The sequence below is a fragment of the Mustela nigripes genome, chromosome 7, assembly GCF_022355385.1.
Source record: "Mustela nigripes isolate SB6536 chromosome 7, MUSNIG.SB6536, whole genome shotgun sequence".
In the NCBI taxonomy this organism is placed as follows: domain Eukaryota; kingdom Metazoa; phylum Chordata; class Mammalia; order Carnivora; family Mustelidae; genus Mustela; species Mustela nigripes.
In genome coordinates, this window is record NC_081563.1 from 74,100,957 (window position 1) to 74,124,575 (window position 23,619).

A 23,619-nucleotide genomic window follows, 5' to 3' on the forward strand; every position below is an offset into this window, starting at 1 on the left:
TAGCTAGAGGAAACTAGGTTAATTATAAACAAATGGAAAGTGGCACTTTCAAATCTGCCTTCAGGATAAAACAGATTCTTGTTTGTATCTGAATTGCTCAAGGAACTGAACCATTCCATTTTAATTAGTGAGAAATAACTAGAAGGTATATGAATGAAATATTTATTGTAAACAAACTTTGGCATTATTTAGTGGCAGCTTGCAAAATAGATCTTATTTTGTTTATTGTCTGGAAATCACTGTTTGTAGTCCAGCATATAATCAGATGTAGAGATTTTGTTGGCTCCTTTTCTGTCTTTTTTAGTTGCTTAGATCAGTTTTAGGGTAATTTACTTTTAGAGTATTCCATATATGAAGACAGAGCAGGTGTTATCATTCATTCTCTTTTCTCATCACATGCTCCCTCTTCTTCCCAGATGTAGCCACCATCCTGATTTCTATGATAACCACTTCCTTGCTGTTCCTTAGAGTTTCACCATTTTTGTATATGGGAACACGCACATTCTACTTTGGCTTGTTTTTGAACTTCATATAAATGGAATTGTAGTTAAGTATTCCTTTCTAGTTTGCTTCTTTAATCAACATTATGTTTTTTAAGATTTATGCTTGTTGCTTATAGTTTGTTGTTTAGTGTTTACCTACTCTACTATTAAGGTTTTTACAGTTTTGGTAAATATGAACCACTGCTGTGGACTTTCTCATACATGTACCCCCATTATAATCTTTTGAATTGACCTAGTTAGTAAGGTAGTTGTATTTGTCTTAGGGAATTAACATCAGTTTATTATTAATATTTTTTAGTTCAGGAAAGCCTCTTGAAAACAACTCCTTAATCCCCTATGTTTCTTAGAAGTCTTGGTAAATGATACTTCTCCTGGGGCCATTATTTTATGCTCCTTTAAAAAGACAAGTTATTTCTTTACAGAATAGTCTGCATTGAAGATAACTAAAGAGCTTGAATTTGAATGGATAACTGGAGAGATTACTTCTTTTTCTTAAGAAAGGTTAAGCATTGTGTCGTTATTGTTTTGTTTGAAGTGAGTTCTCAAAACCTTTATTCACTTATTTTTATAATAGAAAAACCTATCTCAAAATTATTCATGAAACTGTGTGGTTTTCTACATCTTTCTTTGATGTTATTCTTTCTTTGATGTTATTCCTTCCTACTTCAAAGGATCTGTAAACTTTTTTTATAAAAAGAAAACAAGTTGACTTTTTGTGGAACCAGATTTCAGAAGCCCATATAAAATACTGTAGTATTTTTAATTATTCTACTTTTGTTGAGTGTGTGTTATATGTGTGATATTTTGCTCAGGATTGGTATTTTTTTCTTTTTAGTGCATGATCTTATCTCCTATTTCATGAAAAATGAAAATTCTATCAGGCAAGACTCTCTTCAGATTTCTACCCCTTCTTATCTAAATCTTCACCTGACCTTGCTTTCCTCTTTCTTGTCTCCAAGGATAGTGCATCTGCCATTTATTTGGGTTTCCTTTAATTGGCTTTGTGACTTTTCCCATTAGTTAACATTAACCCTTGTCTTAGAAATCTTCTATGTGTTTATACTGTAGGACTTAACCGAGAGCACAAAAACTTTAGGGAGTTCTTCAACCCCCTGAAATTGTTTGTAAAGTTTTGTATGTGTTTTTATTTTACTGAGGAGAGGACTTGGGCTTTTGTTTAATTCTGAAGGGGATCCTTGATATAAAGAGAATTAAGAAATAAGTTTTTCTCCTTTGTAAATAACTCTTCAACAACAGGGTCTTCTACCTTTTGCTCTACTTCTTTTCTCATGATCATGCTTCCTAAAAGAAGTCTACATTTTCTATTTCCTTTTGTTCATTATTCATCTATTAGTCCTCTTTGAACGTGCTTCTACTCCTTCTGTACTATTGAAACTACTTTCTTTGGATCATCAGAATTTTGTTATTTTGAAAATGTTCTTTTGGCCACCAACTTTGTGTTGGGTACTTCTGTAGGCATTAGAGATATAAGAGTGACCAGACAGAAGCCTAGATCTCTTGGAGTTTACCTTCTAGGAGTGGGGAGACAGACCATAAACAAGTGAAAAATAAATGATGTAATTTCAAATAGTGTTAAGTGCAAATAACCTGATGAGAGAGTATCTAGGAGAGAGGTTACTTTAGGGAAGAGGTCACTTTAGGGAAGAGGTCAGGGAAGACCTGCTGACATTTGAGCCAGAGGAGGAGCCGGTCATGCACAGGGCTGGGAGAGAGAGTGTTCTGAAGAGAGGGAAAGCAAGAATCCACTTCATTCCTTGAAGTGGAATGAGATTGGCACAGTGGAGGAACAGAAAGAAAACCAATAAAGCTGATGGGTGAAAAAGAGAGTACTAGATCTACTTAGGGAACTGAAAGCAAGGGCCAAATTATGTAGGACCTTTAAAAGTTTGGATTTTTATTCTAATTACAGTAGGAAGACATTGAAGTCTTTTGAGCAGGATCTTATGATTTTAAAGTGATAGTTTTGATTTTGATTTGGAAAAAAAGTTGTAGCAAGCAATAGTATAAATATAAAGACCACTTAGGGAACTGTACCAGTAGTCTTGTAGGAGAGGAATATGGAGGTGGTAATAAGCATGTTGAGAAGTGGATGGATTTGGAAAATATTTTAGAGGTCAATCTAACAGGGTTCATTTTGGGGGGTTAGATAAAGAGGAAACAAAGACAATCCCTTGGGCACTGCACAAATGATGGTACATTTCACATGGGAAAGACTGGTAAGGAACATAGTAGAAGCAGGGTTGAGAGCAGAAGTGCAAGTGGGGAACTTAAGAGGTCTGTTCTAGATGTGTTAAAGTTGTGATGGCTCTGGACATTCAGTAGACACAATACAATGTGTTAAGTGCTCCAGTAGGAGTATATTCATAGTTTGGGGGAAATATGGAAAATACATCCTAAGTCTTTGTTGAGGGGAGTTGAAGTCATAACTACTTTTTTTGTGGTCTTTTTCTCTATATTCCCTTAGCATTCATGTGCATTCCTCTGATATGGCACTAATCCTGTTTTACTGTAATTTTTAATTTATTTTTCTGGACTTCCCTAGGCCCATTGAGGGTTGAGAGGGTTTTTATTTGTTTTTCATGTTTCTTTTTCTTTTTTCTTTTCTTTTCTTTCTTTCTTTCTTTTGTTTTTTTTTTTTTGTTTTGTTTTTTTTTTTTTTTGAGAGGAAGAGAGAGAGAGAGAGAGAAAGAGAAAGAGGGAAAAGGGTAGAGGAGGAGGGAGAGAGGATCTCAAGCCGACTCCATACCCAGTGCAGAGCATGACATGGGGCTCAATCACACAACCCTGAGATCATGACCTGAGCCGAAATCAAGAGGTGGATGCTTAACTGACTGAGCCACTCAGGCATCCCAATATTCTATGGCGATATTAGATTGCCATAGAATCTAATATTGGTTCATTCTTATTCTAGCTGTTTATGAATTTGTTTGACAAGTGAATAACTGTGAGTGTTAAAATGTGAAACTACAAACTGAAACAGGGACAGTGGATACAGAAGAAATGTACTTAAGAGTGATTTTAGTGAAAAGATAAGTAGAACTTGATGGCCAATAATATATATAGAGCACTTCTTGCCAGGTGGTGTTCTAAAATGCTTTACTGTAACTCATTTAATCCTCACAACAGATCTTGGAGGCAAGTACTATTATCATTCCTATTTTATAGATGAAGCCATGGCCAGAGAAGTAACTTGCTCATGGTCATGCAGCTAAGAAGCAGCAAAGCTAGCATTATGAACATAAGCACTCTGAGGCTAAAGAACAAGTTCCTAACTACTATGCTATGTTGCTTCCTCATTGAGACTGTGCTTCTAGCTTGGGTTTTTATCGTAATGATTTGCTGCTTCCAAAGTACTTTTACTTGATTCTCTGAAATCTGTACAGGAATACAAGTTCCATTTTGATAGAGATTGTGGAAATGTGGAGGATATTCAGGTGGCCTGAGGTGGGGAACGTGGCAGAAGAGACATGGGCATTTCAGAGAAGGAAAGTTCAACTTTATCTGCTTTTGTACACTCCTTTAATATCAATCTATGTAAATTTTTATTGGTACTTATTATGCAAAGAATTCTATGTAGATTTGTAGGAGTATGGAGAGCTCTAGGACATTGCCTGTTCTTAAGATTCTAATAATTGGGATTGTGGGAAAAGATGGCAGAGGAGTAGGGAACCCTAATTCTACTGGTCCCCTGAATTTAGCCAGTTGTCTATCAAACCATTCTGAACATCCATGAAATCAGCCTGAGATGTAAGAATATATATCTGGATCTGTACAAACAGAAAATCTCCAGTGGTCTTGAGGTATGAAGCAGGGAGCCATGATTCTGCACTCAGATATCAGAAGATAAACAGAAAGGGGAGGGAGCCACCATAAGCTGATGCCAGGAAGGTGATATAACACTGGAGTGCAAAAAGCATCCCACACTGGGGATCATGTACAGACTCACAGACCAGTAGCAGAGGTGAAAGGATTTCAGTGCAGCCCCCAGATAGGATCTAGGACCTGTGGGTGCACATGAGTGAACCAGGGGCTGCGCTCAATTTTAGAAGCACAAAGGGCAAAGACATGCCTGGCACTGGGTTCTACCACTGGGAGTGTTGCTATGGGGCACATGACCAGGGAGCCTGCAGTTTTTAGCAGTGCAGACAGAAATGGAGACAGTGTGGCATAGAGAGCTCAGTGAAGAGCAGACTGCAATTTCTTTGTTCTGAGACAGATTTAGATGCAGTCACTCTGCTCTGACTCTGGGAAGAGACATGGAAAGCCACCAAGGAAAGCTGCCAGAGAATAAAAGTGCCCCGCCCCATGGTTTTCACTAAGTCCACTCCCTCCCCAGGGGACAGGGCAACTCTGCCCAAGCAGGGTTGCCTGACAGGCCCCTCCCCAAGAAGAGAGGCTGGAAGAACAAGAGGACGACAACGCAAAGGTCCCTATAAAACAGGTGCATCTTGATTGCGGCATGGTTAATACTTTGAACTCTGTACATTCCCTCAACCACCCCCCAACAGAATGACTAAGAGGAGGAACCCCCAACAAAGAAAAGAATAAATGTCCTCTGCTACAGACCTAATGGATATGGATATAAGCAAGATGTCAGAAATAGATTTCAGAGTAACAATTATGAAGTCGATATCTAGGCTTGAGAAAAATACAAGCGACGATATAGAATCTCTAAGGGCAGAAATGAGATCTAATCAGGTGGAACTTAAAAATGCTATGAATGAAATGCAGTCTAAATTGGATACTCTGACTGCCAGGCTAAACAAGGCAGGAGAATGAATTAGTGAGCTGGAAGATAAGAAGATGGAAAAGAAGAAAACTGAGGAGGCCTGGGAAAAACAGATTAAAGCCCAAGAGATCACACTGAGAGAGATTAATAATGCCATGAAATGTTCCAGTGTCAGAATTATTGGGATCCCTGAGGGAGGTGGAGAGAGAGTGGTGTAGAAGATATATTTGAGCAAATTGTAGCTGAGAATTTACCTAATCTGGGGATGAAAACAAGCTTTCATGTTCAAGGGGCAGAGAGGACCCCTCCTAAGATCAAAGAGAACAGACAAGTATCCTGACATATAATATAGTACAAGTCACAAATCTTAGATCCAAGGAAACAATCTTGAAAGTGGCTAGGGGAAAGAGATTTCTTATGTATAGAGGAAGGAATATCAGAATAACATCAGACCTATCCACAGAGACCTGGAAAGCTAGAAAGGACTGGCAAGACATATTCAGGGTACTAAATGAGAAGAACATGCAGGCAAGGATACTTTACCCAGCAAGTCTGTCATTCAGAAATGGATGGAAAGACAAGGGACTTCCAAGACCGGCAGAAACTGAAGGAATATGTGACCACAAACCAGCCCTGCAAGAAATATTAAGGGAAGTTCTATAAAAGAAGAAAGACCTGAAGAGTAATATAGGCCAGAAATTTACAGAGACAGTCTATAGAAACAGGGACTTCACAGGCAACATCATGGCAATAAAATCTTTTCTGTCAATAATACTCTCACGTTCAATAATACTCTGAACGGCCTAAATGCTCCCATGAAATGGCACAGAGTTGTAGGTTGGATAAAAAGACATATCCCATCCATAGGCTGTCTACAAGAGACTCATTTTGAATCTATAAGATATATTCTTTTTTTTATTTTAAAGATTTTATTTATTTTTTAACAGAGAAATCACAAATAGGCAGAGAGGCAGGCAGAGAGAGAGTGGCGGGGGAAGCAGGCTCCCTGCTGAGCAGAGAGCCCGATGTGGGACTCGATCCTAGGACCCTGAGATCATGACCTGAGTCGAAGGCAGCAGCTTAATCCACTGAGCCACCCAGGCACCTGAGACTCATTTTGAATCTAAAGATACATCCAGACTGAAAGTGAAGGGATAGAGAACCACGTTACATGCCAACGGACCTCAAAAGAAAGCTGGGGTGGCAATTCTCATATCAGAGAATCTTAGCTTAAAATTAGATTTTAAGCTAAAGACTATAGTAAGAGATGCAGAAGAACACTATAATTCTTAAATGATCTGTCCAACAAGAAGATCTAACAATTGTAAATATCTATGCCCCCAACATGGGAGCAGCCAACTATATAAGACAGCTGTTAACCAAAATAATCATTGGTAATAATACTTTAATAGTAGGAAACCTCAATACTCCACTCTCAGCAATACACAGATCATCAAAGCAGAAGATAACAAAGAAACAAGAGCTTTGAATGACACAATGGACCAGATGGACTTCATAGATATATACAGATACACCCTAAAACAACAGAATACTCATTCTTCTCAAACACACATGGAACTATCTCCAGAATAGACCACATACTGGGTCACAAATCAAGTCAGAAGCAATACCAAAAGTTGAGGTTATTCCCTGCATAGTCTTAGACCACGATACTTTGAAACTGGAACTCAATCACAAGAAAAAATTTGGAAGGAATTCAAACACTTGGCAGCTAAAGACCATCCTGCTTAAGAATGTTTGGGTCAACCAGGAAATTAAAGAAGAACTTAAACAATTCATGGAAACCAATGAGACTGAAAACACTCCAGTCCAGAACCTATGGGATATGGCAAAGGCAGCCCTATGAAGGAAATAGGTCGCCATCCAAGCCTCACTCAAAGAAATAGAAAAATCCCAAATACACAAGCTAACTTTATACCTTAAAGAGCCGGAGAAAGAACAACAAATAAAGCCTAAGCCAAGCAGGAGAAGATAAATATTAAGATTAGAGAAGAGATCAATGAATTAGAGAGCAGAAATATGGTAGAGCAGATCAACGAAACTAAAAGCTGGTTCTTTGAAAGAATTAATAAGACTGATAAACTGCTGGCCAGACTTATCCAAAAGAAATGAGAAAGGACCCAGATTAATAAAATGATGAATGAAAGGGGAGAGATCATGACTAACACGAAGGAAATAAAAACAATTATTAGAAATTATTATCAACAACTATATGCCAATAAATTAAGCAACATGGAAGAAATGGATGCCTTCCTGAAAACCTAAAACTATCAAGACTGAAACAGGAAGAAATTGGCAATCTGCATAGCCCAATAACCAGTAATGAAATTGAAGCAATGTTCAAACCCCCCCCCCCCAAAAAAAACAAAACCCGAGTCTAGGGCCTAATGAATTCCCAGGGGAATTCTACCAAACATTTAAAGAAGAAATAATACCTATTCTCTTGAAGTTGTTTCAAAAAATAGAAACAGAAGGAAAACTTCCAAACTCAGTCTATGAAGCCAGCATTACCTTAACCCCAAAACCAGTCAAAGACCTTATCAAAAAGGAGAATTACTGACCAATAGTCCCGATGAATATGGATGCCAGAATTCTCAACAAGATCCTAACCAATTGGATCCAACAGTACATTAAAAGGATTGTCCATCAGGACCAGGTGGGATTTATTCCTGGGATAGAAGGGTGGTGCAATAGTCACAAATCAATCAGTGTGATAGAACACATTAATAAAAGAAAAGACAAGAACCACACGATCCTCTCATTTCATGCAGAAAAAAAAACTTGACAAAATATAGCATCCTTTCCTAATTAAAACTCTTCAGAGTGTAGGGATAGAGGGAACAGTTCTCAGTTTCTTAAAAGCCATCTATGAAAAGCCCACAGCAAATATCAGCTTTTCCCTTAAGATCAGGAACATGACAAGGATGCCCACTCTCACCACTATTGTTCAACATAGTGCTAGAAGTCCTAACATTAGCAATCAGACAACAAAAAGAAATAAAGGTATCCAGATTGGCAAAGAGAAATAAAACTCTCTCTCTTTGGAGATGACATGATACTTTATGCGAAAAACCCAAAAAGACTCCACCCCCAAATTACTAGAACTCATATGGCAATTCAGTAATGTGGCAGGATACAAAATCAGTGCACAGAAATCAGTTGCTTTTCTATATACTAATGATGTAACTGTAGAAAGAGAAATTAAGGAATTGATTCCATTTACAATAGCACCTAAAACCATAAGATATCTTGGAATAAACCTAATGAAAGAGGTAAAGGATCTAGAAACTATGGAACACTTAGGAAATAAATTGAAGGAAACACAAAAAGATGGGGATACATTCCATGCTCATGGACTGGAAGAACTAATATTGTTAAAATGTCTATGCTGCCTAGAGCATTCTACACTTTCAGCTCCATCCTGATCAAAATACCAGTGGCATTTTTCAAAGAGCTGGAACAAAAAGTTCTAAAATTTATATGGCACCAGAAAAGACCCCAAATCACCAAGAAAATGTTGAAAAAGATAAACAAAGCTGATTGCATCACATTGCCTTATTTCAAGCTATATTTCAAAGCTGTGATCACCAAGACAGTATGGTACTGGCACAAAAAGACACATAGATAAATGGAACAGAATAGAGAGCCCAGATATGGACCCTCAACTCTATGGTCAACTAATCTTCAACAAAGCAGGAAAGAATATCCAATGGAAAAAAGACAGTCTGTTCAATAAATGGTACTGGGGAAATTGGACAGCTATATACAGAAAAATGAAACTTGACTGTTCTCTTCCACCATACACAAAGACAAACTTTAAATGGATGAAAGACCTCAATGTGAGACAGGAATCCATCAAAATCCTAGAGGAGAACATAGGCAGTAACTTCTTTGACATCAGCCACAGCAACTTCTTTCAAGACACGTTTTCAAAGGCAAGGTAAACAAAAGCAAAAATGAACTTTTGGGTCTCGAGCAAGATAAAATCCTTCTGCATAGCAAAGGAAATAGTCAACAAAACAAAGAGGCAATCCATGGAATAGGAGAAGATATTTCCAAATGACACTACAGATAAAGGGCTAGTATCCAAGATCTATAAAGAACTTCTCAAATTCAACATCCAAAAAACAAATAACCAAGTGAAAAAAAGGGGCAAAAGACATGAACAGACACTTCTCCAAAGAAGACATACACATGACTAAAAGACACATGAAAACATGTTTAGCATCATTAGCCACCAGGGAAATCCAAATCAAAATCACACTGAAATCTTATACCAGTTAGAATGGTAAAAATTATCAAGGCAGGAAACAACAAATGTTGATGAGGATTTGGAGAAAGGGTAACCCTGTTACACTGTTGGTAGGAATGCAAGTTGGTACAGCCACTTTGGACAACTGTGTGGAGGTTCCTCAAAACATTAAAATAGAGTTACCCTGTGATCCAGCATCATGCTTCTGGGTATTTACCCCAGATAGAAATGTAGTGATCTGAAGGGGCACATGCACCCCATTGTTCATAGCAGCAGTATCCACAATAGCCAAACTGGGAGGAGATGAGCTGCCCTTCAGTAGGTGAGTGGATAAAGAAGATGCGGTCTTTATGTACAATGGAATATTAGAATATATATATTAGAATATATATAATGGAATATTCATCAGAAAGGATGAATACCCACCATTTGCCTCAACATGGATGGAACTGGAAGGGATTATGCTGAGTGAAATAAGTCAAGTGGAGAAAGACAATTATCATGTGGTTTCACTTACATGTGGAACATAAGGAATAACATGGAGGACATTAGTAGAAGGAAGGGAAAATGAAGGTGGGGAGATCAGAGGGGGAGATGAACTATGAGAGACTCTGGGAAACAAACTGAGGGTTTCAGAGGGGAGGTGGACAGGGGGATGTGTTAGCCTGATGATGTGTATTAAGGAGGGTATGTATTGCAATGAGCACTGGGTGTTATATGCAAACAATGAGTCATGGAACACATCATCAAAAACTAATGAAGTACTGTATGGTGACTAACATAACACAATAAGAAAAATATTCTTTTTTTTTAAGATTTTATTTATTTATTTGACAGAGATCACAAGTAGACAGAGAGACAGAGAGCCCGATGCGGGGCTCGATCCCAGGACCCTGGGATCATGACCTGACCCACTGAGCCACCCAAGCACCACAAGAAATATATTCTAATAATTGTGTGAGGAAGACCTATCTGGTAGAAAAATATAGCTATGCAGTTTATTCTATAACCAATACCTACAGAAGTTTCAATGAAGAAGTGATCACTATTTGATGGAGAATATTGAGAACACGTCCTAATAGAATATGGAATTCAAGCTGAGCCTCAAAAGTGTCTTTAAACGGAGAAAAGAGCAAGGCTCATGAGCAAAAGTTATTGTATATTTGTAATGATAATATGAACGTATGTATAAAGAATATGGAGAATAGTTTGTCTTTTATAGAGGTATTCTTAGAGGTACCAACTAGGAGATAAGATTGGAGAAGTGGGAGGTGACCAAATTATGAAGAGCTCTGAATGCATGGCAGGTTACAACTTTAATTGAAGAGATCCTTGCTATTCAAAGTGGTCTCTGTACTAGCCAAATAAGGAATTACTGAGCAGCATTTTTAGAAATGCAGTATTTCAGACCTACTGTAAATAAGAAAATTCATAAGTGATTCATATGTTCAGTAAGATTTGAAAAGTGCTATTATAGTGTATAGTCTGAATCTGGTATTCTAAGTCAAATGTTTATGAGTAAGAACACCTTTTTTTTTTTTTTAATGTTCAGTTAGCATGTAGGAACACATTTTTCAACAGAAACTATGTAAAAAAAAAGATACTTCGGATTTTGGCCTAAGCTATATAGGCCTAAATGATTCATAAGTTAGAAATACTCTGTGAGACTTAGTGCTGAAATTCCAGGTGAGGCAATAAGTGCTGAAATGAAGAACTGAAAAGCAGGTTTATGTCTGGTTTAAGGGAGGGGAAAAAGAAAATAAGTCTGTCAGACTGCTAAGTAGTGGGTCATACAGGGTGTAATAGAAAGTCAATGACTGGGGCATCCTGATCCTATAATTTCCCAAATGCTAGTTTTTGTAGAATAGCATCTGTGTTGCCAGGAGAGATCTAGGATTCTTATAGCAAATTCTCTCTTCCTTAACATAACAGCAGGCAGCCTTGATTCAGGGAAAGAACAAATTATTTCCCTAAATGATATAATTTCTGAAATACATTGTTATATTAAAAAAGCACAGTATGGGGTAGTACATATAGTACTCTAAAGTGAAAAATATTTTAATGATATTATTTTGCACATGTGCAAATATGTATTTAGGAAAATTTCCTAAAATTGGAATTATTTGTACAGGAGCTTTGTACATTTGTAATGTTGCTAGATTTTGCACAGCTGTTCTCCAGAAATATTGTATCAATTTATGCTGCCATCAGTGATGTATAAGAATGTTAAATTATATATCCAACTTCCTGATCTTTGCCAGTGTGAGGTTAAAAAATGGTATCTCAGTGTTGTTTTAATTTGTGAGATTGAATATCTTTAAATCTGTTTAAAATCCATTTCTATGAAATATCCATATTCTTTGCCACTTTTTCTATTAGGGTATTTCATCTCCTTTTTTATTTATACGAGTTATTTCTGTATTAGGAACGTTAGCCCTTTGTGGTATGGGTAGCAAACCTTTTTGTTAATATACAAAAGCAGCAATAAATAGGTAGCTAGTAGCTATTATATTGGTCAACACAGGCTTAGAAGTATTATCATTATTTCCTGATGACCCATATTTCCTTAGAACGGTGGTTACAAATGGGATAGGATGGGATATGTTGTTTTTTTTTGTTTTGTTTTGTTTTTTTGAAAAGCATGTTGAATATTGTAGTTTTATATTTGGAAAACAGAAAAAAGTTTCATAACATGGGATTTTAAGAAAGTAAAGTTTGATGAAAATCCTCTTAGCTGGTAAGACAGAGTTAAAAATAGTTATCTAAGAATATTGTTAATTTCCAAGTATCGTTGACAGTTGTGAAAAATTACAAAACTATTTTAAACTGAATGCCTCTGTATCATTCCCATTTTTTTCCACTAGGTTACCACCAAAGAACATGATTTTGGTCTAGGGGCTCCAGTTTCTGAAGCTGAAAAATACCAGAATACTCTGCAGCTAGAACAAGAAGTGAGAAATCAAGATAAATTCATCTCTGCACTGAAATTACAGGTTACATTTATTTCCCTGAATTAATTTGAGATGAGGGCCAATTTTGAAACACAAAGATGGAGAATAAATACTAATTCAGTGCTCCTTAGAATTTTATGGGTCTAAAATCGTTCCATTTATATCCTAATCATTTTGATACATGAAGATTCAGATATATATGAGTGCAAACTATGTGGAAGTGTTGTGTCCAGTGCTTTTATGTACATAATCTTATTTAATTCCAACCTTGTGAAATAGTGCTGTGATTTCCATTTTACAGACATGGAAGCTAAAATTCCAAGAAGCTATAGAATTATATTTGACTAATAAGTGACAGAGCTAGGCAGCATTTGTCTGGACTCCCAAGTTAGCTAGGATTTGAACCCAGTTCTCTGGAACCCAGTTCCAGGCTTGATATTTGTTTTCCTGGTGCCTGATCTGTGGTAACCCTACTAATGAAGGCTATTAAAAGAAACTTCCTCTTTTAGGAAGATGGAGTAGACTTACTTTACCCTATTTGTCCTACTTAGTACAACTAAAAATGCTGAACATTTTGTTATAAAACAAACATAAGGACATTCTGAAAGGTGGGCAGGAGCAGGAAGACTGGCTAGGGACCTCAGCATACAATAATTGACATGTTAATGAATTTCTGGGTTTTCCTTTTGCTCCATGTATCTCATTGCTAGAAAAACTGGCATCTAGAATGGATGCAGACAAAAAAGAACTAGGAAGGGGGCAGTCTAGCAATGTAGACCACTTTTTTTTCTGTCCTGGGTCTTTATAGTTTATATATATATTTAATCTGGAAACAATCTCAAACTTCTCTAAAAGTTGCAATTACAGAACAAAGAATATCCCCCACCACAATCCCAAACCATTTGAGAGTAAGTTGCAGGCCTGATGTCCTGATATCCCTAACGTTTGAGTGGGTCTTTCCTATAAATAAGAACTCTCTACTACAAGATCACAATACAACCTAGTAAAAATCAGGAAATGAACTTGAATACATTACTGCCAGCTAATCCTCTGACCCCATTCAAGTGTTTTCCAGTTGTCCCATAATGTCAGCAATAACAAAGAGATCCAGCATTACACATTGCAATTAGCTATTGTGGCCCTTTATCTTCTTCATTCAGAAACATTCTTCCTTGATTTTCATGACCACAACACTTTGAAGAATACAGGCCAATTATTTTATAGAATGGTTATTGATTTGGGTTTGTTATGATCATCTTTATGTTATGAACCTTTGGCTGTGTGGAAACCAGCCTTCAAATTGGCCCATCTCCTTTATTCCCACTCTAATACAGTCTCCTTGCACATGGTACCAGAATTTATCTTTGTGCCCAAGAGCATAGAGCAGAAGTATTTAAGTTATAAAGTGATCTCTTGGATCACTTGCTCTAGAGGAAGCAAGTTTCCATGTTGTGAGCAGCTCTGTAGATAGGCCCACCTGGAAAGGAACTGAAACAGCCAATAGCCAGTGAGAAACTGAGGTCTACCAAGTATATTGGGTGAGTTTGGAAGGGGATTCTGTAGCCCCACTTAAACCCTCCTATAGTGACAGTCACCCTGACTGACTCCTTTTGACCTAGTGAGAGACCTTAAACCAAAATTACCAAATTAAGCCACTTCAGATCCCTGATACCAACTGTGACATAATTGTTGGCTTAAGATACAAAATGAATACAGACAGGAATACCACAGAAGTGATGGTGGGTTCTTTTCATTGCCTCCTATCAAATAGCACAAAATTTCAATTTGTCCCATTACTAATGATCTTTATTTGGATCCCTTGCTTAAAGTGTTATCTTCTGGGCTATTCCCTGGTGAAGTTCCTCTTTTTGCTCTACTAATTATTTTTTAATTAAAGTATAGTTGACACATAGTATTACATTAGTTTCAGATATATAGCATAGTGATTTGACAACTCTATACTTCATGCTCTGCTCACCACAAGTGTAGTTGCCATCTGTCACCATACAGTGCTATTATAATAGTATTGACTAAATTCCCTACATTTTACCTTTCATCCTTATGACTTACTCATCCCATAACTGGAAGCCTATACCTCTCACGCCCCTTCACCCACTTTCTCATCTTCCTCCCCTCTAGCAACCATCATTTTGTTCTCTGTATTTATGGGTATGTTTCTAATGAAGACTGTTTGGGGGCAATAACTACCTGTTCAAACACCATGAAAAAAAACCGTAGCCTCATTCCTGCTGGAAAAATCCGAGTAAAGAGCCTAGACTTCCATCCTTGTCAAGCTGTGACAAGGAGTCCCAGCCATACCTCATGGCTCACTCTCCAAGCCCCCACATCCCACCAAGGTGATATCAAAAAGGCATGCTGCGGAGCCAAGACTATATTGTCTACTAGGTAGTAAGTATCCCCCACAACCACCTAGTGTCAGCAAAGACCACATCAGGAGCCTAGATATCCACCCTCACTGAGAGTAACAGGTTTCCCCTTTCCTTTTTGTTGACGTGGTTTCAGAGGGGACCACAGGCAGATTCAGGATTTTTACTTTTTTCTAGCAGTAACAAGTCCACCTACCCACAGAGTTGGTGGAGGACACATGAGAATAATAACAAGGTACCTGTATTCTTCCTTACTGTGGTGGTATCAGCAGAGTTCTGGTGGGGACCCTGAACTCCCATCCCTGCCTAATAGTAACAAGAACACCAGTCCTCCCCAGGTATCAATAGAGGCACAGTAGAGAAATTGGACTTCCTTCACCTGGCAATAAGAGGTAGCATCCCCATTTATTAGCTGGAACTAAAGTCACAGAAGTGTGAGAAGAAGCCTACTAAAAACACAAGAGCAGATCTCAATGAAAAAAATCACTTCTTATCTCAAAAATCAGGAATATCTCAACCTTAATGAGAAAAGACAACCAGAAGATGCCAACACAGAGGTGAATTAGAGACTATCTCACAAGGATTTTAGATCCATTATCATATACATGCTCCAAGCAGTTCTGACCATGTTTGAAACAAGCACAAAGCTAGAAAATCTCATCCAAGAAATAAAAGATATAAAGAAGAACCAAGTGAAAGTTTTGGAAGCAACCAAGATGTTCTTCAGTAGGTAAATAGATTAAAAAATTGTGGTATATCTGTACAATAGAATATTATTCATTGATAAAAAGAAATGAACTATCAAGTCACAAAAAGACATGAAGGAAACTTGAAAGCAAATTGCTAGGTGAGAAAAAGCTAACCAAAAAGGTTACATACTCCATGATTCCAACTATTTGACCTTCTGGAAAAGATAAAACATAGAGACATTAGAAAGATCACTGACTGCCAGGAATTTGAAGGAAGAAAGGGTGGGAAGGGTGAGTGGAGCACAAGTTTTTTTAGGGAAGTGAAGCTATTCTGTATGATACAATGGTGGTAGATACATGTCACTAAGCATTTGTCAAAAGCTGTAGAATCTACAATGCAAAGAGTAAACCCTAATATAAACTCTGGACTTTATTTAATGTGTCAATATTCATAAATAAGATGGGAAACTGTGTCCCATGGGGAGAAGGAGTATGTGGGAACTCTGTATTTCCTGATTAACTTTTCTGTAAGCCTAAAACTACTCCAGAAGAAAAATGTGTAAGGGCACCTTGATGGCTCATGCAGTTAAGCATCTGCCTTCAGCTCAGGTCATGATCCTGGGGACCTGGGATCAAGCCACACATCTGGCTCCCTGCTCAGACTGGAGTCTGCTTCTCCCTTCCCCTCCCCCTGTGTGTGTGTGTGTGTGTGTGTCTCTCTCTCTCTCAAATAATTAAATAAAACTTAAAAAAAATAAAGTCTATTAAAAATGCACAGGAGAAAATATTTCTAAATCATATAGCTGATAAGGGGTTAATATCAAGAATATATAAAGAACTTTTACAACTCAATAATCAAAAACTAAAACAACCCAATTCAAAAGTGGGCAAAGGACTTGAATAGACGTTTTTCCAAATGGCAAGTAAGCACATGAAGAGATGGTCAACATCATGATCCATTGAAAAAATGCAAATCAAAACCACAATGTGGTATCACTTCATACCTTTTAGGATTGCTCTTATCAAAACAAAATAACAAGTGCAGGTGATATTGTGGAACAGCTGAAGCCCTTGTGCATTATTAGTGGTAATATAAAATGGTGCAGCAGTGGTGGAAGAAGTTTAGCAGTTCCTTTAAAAGTTAAATATAGAATTACCACATGATCCAGCTATTCCACTCCTAGATATAGCCCCAAAAGATTGAAAATAGGAATTCAGATACTTGTACACTGACATTCATAGTAGCATGATTTTCAATGGCCAAAAGGTGGAAGCAACCTAGCTGTCTGTCAATAGATGCATAACAAGATGTGGTGAGTACATACAATGGAATATTATTCAGCCTTTAAAAAGACTGAAATTGTGATGCAATATTGCAACATGGGTGAGACTTGAAAACATTATGCTAAATGAAATAAGCCATGCACAGAGGGACAAGTATGTGATTCCACTTATATGAAGTACCTAGAATAGGCAAATTCATAGAGAGTTATTGTTTAGTGGGTACAGATTTTGGGATAATTAAAAAAAAATTCTGGAAATGGATGTGGGATGGTTCCAACATATTGTGGATTGTGGATGTACTTACTGCCACCAATTCACACACTTAGTGGTTAAAATGGTAAGTTTTATGTATGTTTTACCACAATGAAAATTTTAAAAAATACAGTAACTGAAATTAAAAACTCAGTGCTCTCAAACAACAGGATGGAAAGGAGATAGGAATGAGTTGGTGAACATGAAAATAGAAAATGGAAATAACCTAATTTGAACAGGGAGAAAATGGATTGAAAAAGTGAAGAGAGGCTCAGGACAGGTGGGACTATAACAAATGGTCTAATATTTAGATCACTGGAGTCCCAGAAAGAAAGTTAAGAGAGAATCAGACTGAAAAAATATTCAGAGCATTAATGGAATGGAATACTGCCTGGCATACAGTATATTCTAAAATAATAGCTGGACTGAATTTTCAGAAACAAAATTAGGACACGGAACAGACAGAATGAAAACAAAACCAACAGGTGATGTGTAATAGGCCATAAGCAGAAGAAAATAAAGTAGGAAGCTGAAAATAAAGTGGGAAGGCTAAATATTCTCCAAATTTGGCAAAAGATTTAATATGGATTAAAGAAGGTAAGTGAACACTTACCAGGAATCTCTCAAAGAAACCCATGCCGAGACACCTTGTATTCAAACTTGTGAGAACTAAAGACAAAAAAAAGTAATCCTGAAAATAACAGTTCATTACTTATAGGTGAGCACCAATTCAAATAACAGCAGAAGCAGATCTGAAAACATGGAGGTTGAAAAGAGGTGAAACATTTTTTTTATTATATTTTTTTATTTTTTATAAACATATATTTTTATCCCCAGGGGTACAGGTCTGTGAATCACCAGGTTTACAATAGAACTGCCCTATGACCCAGCAATTGCACTATTGGGTATTTACCCTAAAGATACAAATGTAGTGATCCAAAGGGACACATGCACCCGAATGTTTATAGCAGCAATGTCCACAATAGCCAAACTATGGAAAGAACCTAGATGTCCATCAACAGATGAATGGATCAAGAAGATGTGGTATATATACACAATGGAATACTATGCAGCCATCAAAAGAAAAGAGGTGAAACATTTTAAACAGTATTCTGTATTCAGTGAAAGTATCCTTCAGAAATTAATGGAAAATCAAGGCATTCTCAGATAAAGAAAACTAAGATAGATAATTGGTTGCCAGCAGAACTATCCTACAAGAATAGCTAAAGGAATTTCTCTAACTAGAAAGGAAGTGATAAGAGAATCTTGAAAGAATAGAAAAGAAAGACAAAGAAATGTATGGCCAAATGCAATACAGTTTCCTTTTTTGTTTTCTAAATTGTGTTTGTCAAATGTAATTCTCAATGGATGTAGATGAAATATCTAAGATAATTATTTTATTAGTAGAAGAGGGTAAGGGATATAAGGGGTATAAAGGTAAGTAAGTTTTCTACACTTGAACTGGTAAAATGCTGTGCTAAGTTACAAATAAATTACGCTTTGAGCAACCACTAAAAAGCTGTGCAAAGAGATTTCTCAAAAACACTATAAGTAATTCAGAATGGAATTTTTTAAAAGTTCAAGTAACCCCCAGGAAGGCAGAAAAAACAAACAAAAGCAAAAAAAACCACAAATGACCAAAAAGAAGTCACACTTGAATGTTTTTTTAAATTGAAGTATAGTTGACTCTTGAATATTAATATAACAGTCTAAGTATAACAATTAAAAGACAGAAACTAGTAGACTGGATTAAAAACCTAATCTAGCCTTAACGCTATCTGTAAGAAATTCACTTCAAATATAACTGTACATGTAGGTTGAAAGGTTGAAAGGCATACAAACTGGAGATGAAGAAATAAAACTGTCGTCCCTAATGGTAGATGACATGATCCTCTACCTAGAAAATTTCATGAAATCTGCAGTACAAAACTAGAACTAGCAAATGAGTTCATCAAGGTCACAATACATGTTCATTTTCTTTATATTAGCAATTCACATGTGGAAATCAGAAAATGCAATATCATTTACAATTACTCAAATAGAAAATTGAATCCTTAGATATTTGAAGTATGAACTTCTAATCTGAAAACCACAACATGCTAATGAAAAACCAAAGAAGGTCTAAACAAATGGAGCGACATCATGTTTATGGATTGGAAGCCTCAACATAGTAAAGATGTCAGTTCTCTCCAAATCAGTATACATTTAATACAGTTCTCATCAAAACCCCAACAAAAACAATTTTGAAAAGGATAATAAAGTGGAAAGAGTCATTCTCTTTTGTTTCAAAGCTTATTATATAACTACAGTAGTTAAGACTGGTATCACCAAAGAGATAGACAGATCAATGATACAGAAGAGAGAATCCAGAAATACCCTTACACAAGTAAAACCAAAAGGCTTTTGACAGAAGTGCAAATGCAGTTTAATGCAGGAAAGATAGTCTTTTCAACAAACGGTGCTAAAACAGTTGAAAATGAATCTAGACCTAAACTCACACTTTAACACAAAAAATTAATTCCAAATGGATCATAAATTTAAATGTAAAACATAAAACTGGAAACTTTTTAGGATAATATAGAAAATCTTCAGGACCTTGGGCTTGGTGAATAGTTCTTCAGTATGACACCAAAAGCATGACTGATAAAAGAAAAATTGATAATTTGGACTTCATCAAAATTTAAATCTTTTGCTTTGAAAAATCCATCTAACAGGATGACAAGACAAGCTACAAATCATATTTCTTCCAGAAGACTCATATGTAAGATACATGAAGAATTCTTAAAATCAGCACTAAAAAGGATCAATCCGATTAGAAAATGAGCAAAAGATGTGAAGAGATATTTCATAGAAGGATATATGTTGATAAGCACATAAAAAGAAGTTCATCCTTTCTAAAGAGGATGGGGAAATGCAGATTTAGACCAAGATGAAACAACAATGCATGCCTATAAGAACAGTTAGGATTGAAAATAGTGACAATACCCAGTGCTGGCAAGGATGAGGAGATCACTCATACATTCCTGGTAGGAATGGGAAATGGTACAACCACTCTGGAAAATAGTTTGTTCTTTATAAACTAAAGATATATTTATCTTACAGCCCAGCAATTGCACTCCTAGGTATGTCAGAGAAATGAAAACTTATGTCCACTCAAATGCCTGTATGTGATTGTTCATAGCTGCTTTATTTGTCATAAAGACTGGAAATAACTACAATTTCCCTTAATTAGTAATGACTAAACAAACTGTTAATCCATACCATGGAATATTAGCAACAAAAAAGATTGAACAATGCATTCATGTAACTTGGATAGATCTCAACGACATTGTGCTCAGTGAAAAAGACAGTGTCAAAAGATCACATACTATGATCTTTATCACGATTTTACTTATATAACATTCCTGAAAAGACAAAATTATAGAGATTAGTGGCTGCTAAGAGTTAAGGATGGGGAGGGGAGAAGATGTGACTGAAAGGGGTAACAGGAGTGCAATCTTTGTGATAATGGAATAATTGTATATCTTACCGAGATGCTGACTCTACATGGGATCGCATTGTACCAATGTCAAATCTCTGAGTTTGATACTGCATTATAATTATTTAAGATGGAACTATTGGGAAAAGTGGGTTGAGGGCCAAAGAAATCCTTTTGTATACTTTGTAACTTCCTGTGACTCCTTTGTTATTTCAAAATAAAAAGGTTTTTTTCTAAAGCTACTTTTTGAGTACTGTCATCTTCCAGAAATTTTATTTGAACTTTTATACTTGTTATACTTGACTACAATCCTGAAAATTGTAGGTATTCTCTCCATTTAGCAGATGAAAGTCCAGAGGCTTCCATTTATTTTTCCTAAAGTCAGATGAATCTCTTAGGATCAAGAAAATATGGTAAATTGTCAGGATTAAGTAACTGATTGAAGAACTACAATAGGACTTGAACTGGTCTGCCTAATTCCAAAGCCTACATCCTTTCTACCACTTGAAACTGCCTCTTCTAAAATAGTTGTATCTTGGAATTTAGTAAAAGTGTATGGCTTGATGCTAGAGGTGAGGAGACTGGGTTTTTAATTTATAATTTATTAGTTTTATTTCATTTTAAAAATTTGAGATTATATGTTAGGTAGATAGGAAATGATATAGAAGTTAGAGGTGTGTTAATACTGAAGTTAGAGATAATCCCTTTAAAGTTGCTTAGAATTTAGTGGAAGGGACAAGGAAGTAAACAATAATATATGTTATCAGATACCAAGATTAAATTGTGTAAGAGCTTTATGGTGGCACAGAGAGGAAAAGCGTTTAACCTCTCCTGGTGCAGTGGAAAGTTAGCAAACATTTTCAGTGTGTCCTTATTGCTCAGAAATATAGCACTGTAGAAGCCATGAACAAAGATAAAAAGACATATGGATAGATAAATTGAAGTTTATGTGTGTTTATCCTATATCCTATAGTTTTAAAAAAGATACAAGAAATAAAAATAACTTAGGTAATAAGAATACGGGAAAATAAACTTAACGAAAGCACGGGACAAGAATAGCAGACAAGAGATCATTGCACACAGGTTCTGTGGGTTCTAGAGGTGGGTTGCAGGTAGGCTTTAAAATATCTTGAGGCCAGGGCAAAAAAGGAAACTTTATTTAAATAATTCACCATATGTCCTGACATATAGTCATTTTCAATGGGTCTAATATATTTTTTTCCTTTAAAGGCATTTGGATACCTCCGTGATAGAAAAGGCCCTTTTCTTCATCCGTTGATGTTTTGATAGTGGGCTGGGAAGGAAAGCTGTGGTCCCCCACATTAGTCAGCAAATACTTGATTGATTTGGTATTTAGCTTAGTCAAGTAAGTTATTGATATGTTCAAAAGAACTTTTTTTTGAGTTAACATATTTTGGCAACAAAAATTAGAAATTTAATTCTGAAGAACATCTAATTGGTATTAAAATTAAGTAATTTCAAGATTGGTTTCTTTTGTGTAGATATAAATATTTGGCTATTTTTCTAATAGTTTTGGCTAAAAAGAAATAGTAATTAAGTTTATTAATTGTAAATTGTTTTGGAAGATGTAGCTATAAACCTTTGAATTTTCATTAAATATGTTTTTTCAGATAGGTATTACATTCACATGGTACAAAATTCAGAAAGTGAAAAATATATATATAGGTAGGTCTCCTTCTAGGGACGCAAACCTCTTTTCCTGATTCCAGTCGCCTGCTTGTTCTCCTCAGAGGGAAATAAAGGAAATATTTTAATATGTTTATTTTCTTTCTAATTATAACAGATTGAAGATCTCAAACAGACAAATCATGGCTTGGAAGAATATGTTAGGAAACTCTTGGATAGTAAGGAGGTGGTAAGCAGTCAAGTAGATGATTTAACCAGCCACAATGAGCATCTTTGTAAAGAATTGATTAAAATTGACCAACTAGCAGAGCAACTAAAAAAAGAGAAAAATTTTGTGGTGGATACCGCTGACAAAGAACTTGAAGAAGCAAAGGTATTACATTTACCACAATAGGATTTTTTATTGAGTTCTAACTGATATATAGTATTGCATTAGCTCAAGTTGTACAAAATAATGATTCAGTATTTCTGTATATTGCGAAATGATCAATGCAGTAATTCTAGTTAGGATTTTATTTCTACTCTAGGATAAGGATTTTAATTCTACTCTAAACATCATGCAGTTATTGAATACAATAGAAAGAGTGACGTTCACATTTATATCATTTGACAGTTTTTTAGATTTGACATTACATTTCAATATTTAGGGATTAAATTATATTGCACGTTTAATTTCTTTTAAAAAGTTTTGCTCAAAAAATTTCCGAAGTAATATGTAGTCATGATAAAAACTGGCAGGCAATAGAAATGTTCTGTATGAGCCATATATATATATATATGATGGATGATTGCTCAGCCATCAAACAGGGTGAAATCTTGACATTTGCAACAACATGGATGGAACTAGAGAGTATTATACTAAGCAAATTAAGTCAGAAAAACAAAATATCTTATTTCACTTATATGTGGAATTTAGGAAATAAAACAGATGAACATATGGGAAGGGGGAAAATATTTTAATGTAAAAAATGTTGGAAATTATAACTTCTCACAATTATAATTTTTTTGCCTAACAGTTTATAAGCAAGATACAATGTATTTCAAAGCCAGAATGAAGCTTTTGAATTTTTTTTTCTTCTCTCGAAGATTTTATTTATTTATCTGACAGATCACAAGTAGGCAGAGAGGCAGGCAGAGAGGAGGAAGCAGGTTCCCTGCTGAGCAGAGAGCCCAATGCGGGACTCCATTCCAGGACTCTGGGATCATGACTTGAGCCGCAGGCAGAGGTTTTAACCCACTGAGCCACCCAGGCAGAACCTATTGAATTTTTTAAAAAAGATTTTATTTATTTATCTGCCAGAGAGAGAGAGTGAGAGAGAGAGAGTGAGAGTACAAGCAGGGGGAGTAACATGCAGAGGGAGAAGCAGGCTCTCTGCTGAGCAAGAAGCCTGATATGGGACTCAAT

General features: G+C 36.2%; 1 protein-coding gene across 1 annotated transcript in view; it reads left to right on the forward strand.

Annotated features, from left to right (window-relative positions):
* The window catches only part of TSGA10 (testis specific 10), a 75,383-nt gene that overhangs the window by 1,118 nt on the left and 50,646 nt on the right, over positions 1 to 23,619 (forward strand). The window contains exons 2-3 of the mRNA XM_059407647.1: positions 12,391 to 12,519; positions 22,372 to 22,587. The gene's annotated coding sequence lies outside the window, so the exon portion shown is untranslated. The remainder of the gene's footprint in view (positions 1 to 12,390; positions 12,520 to 22,371; positions 22,588 to 23,619) is intronic.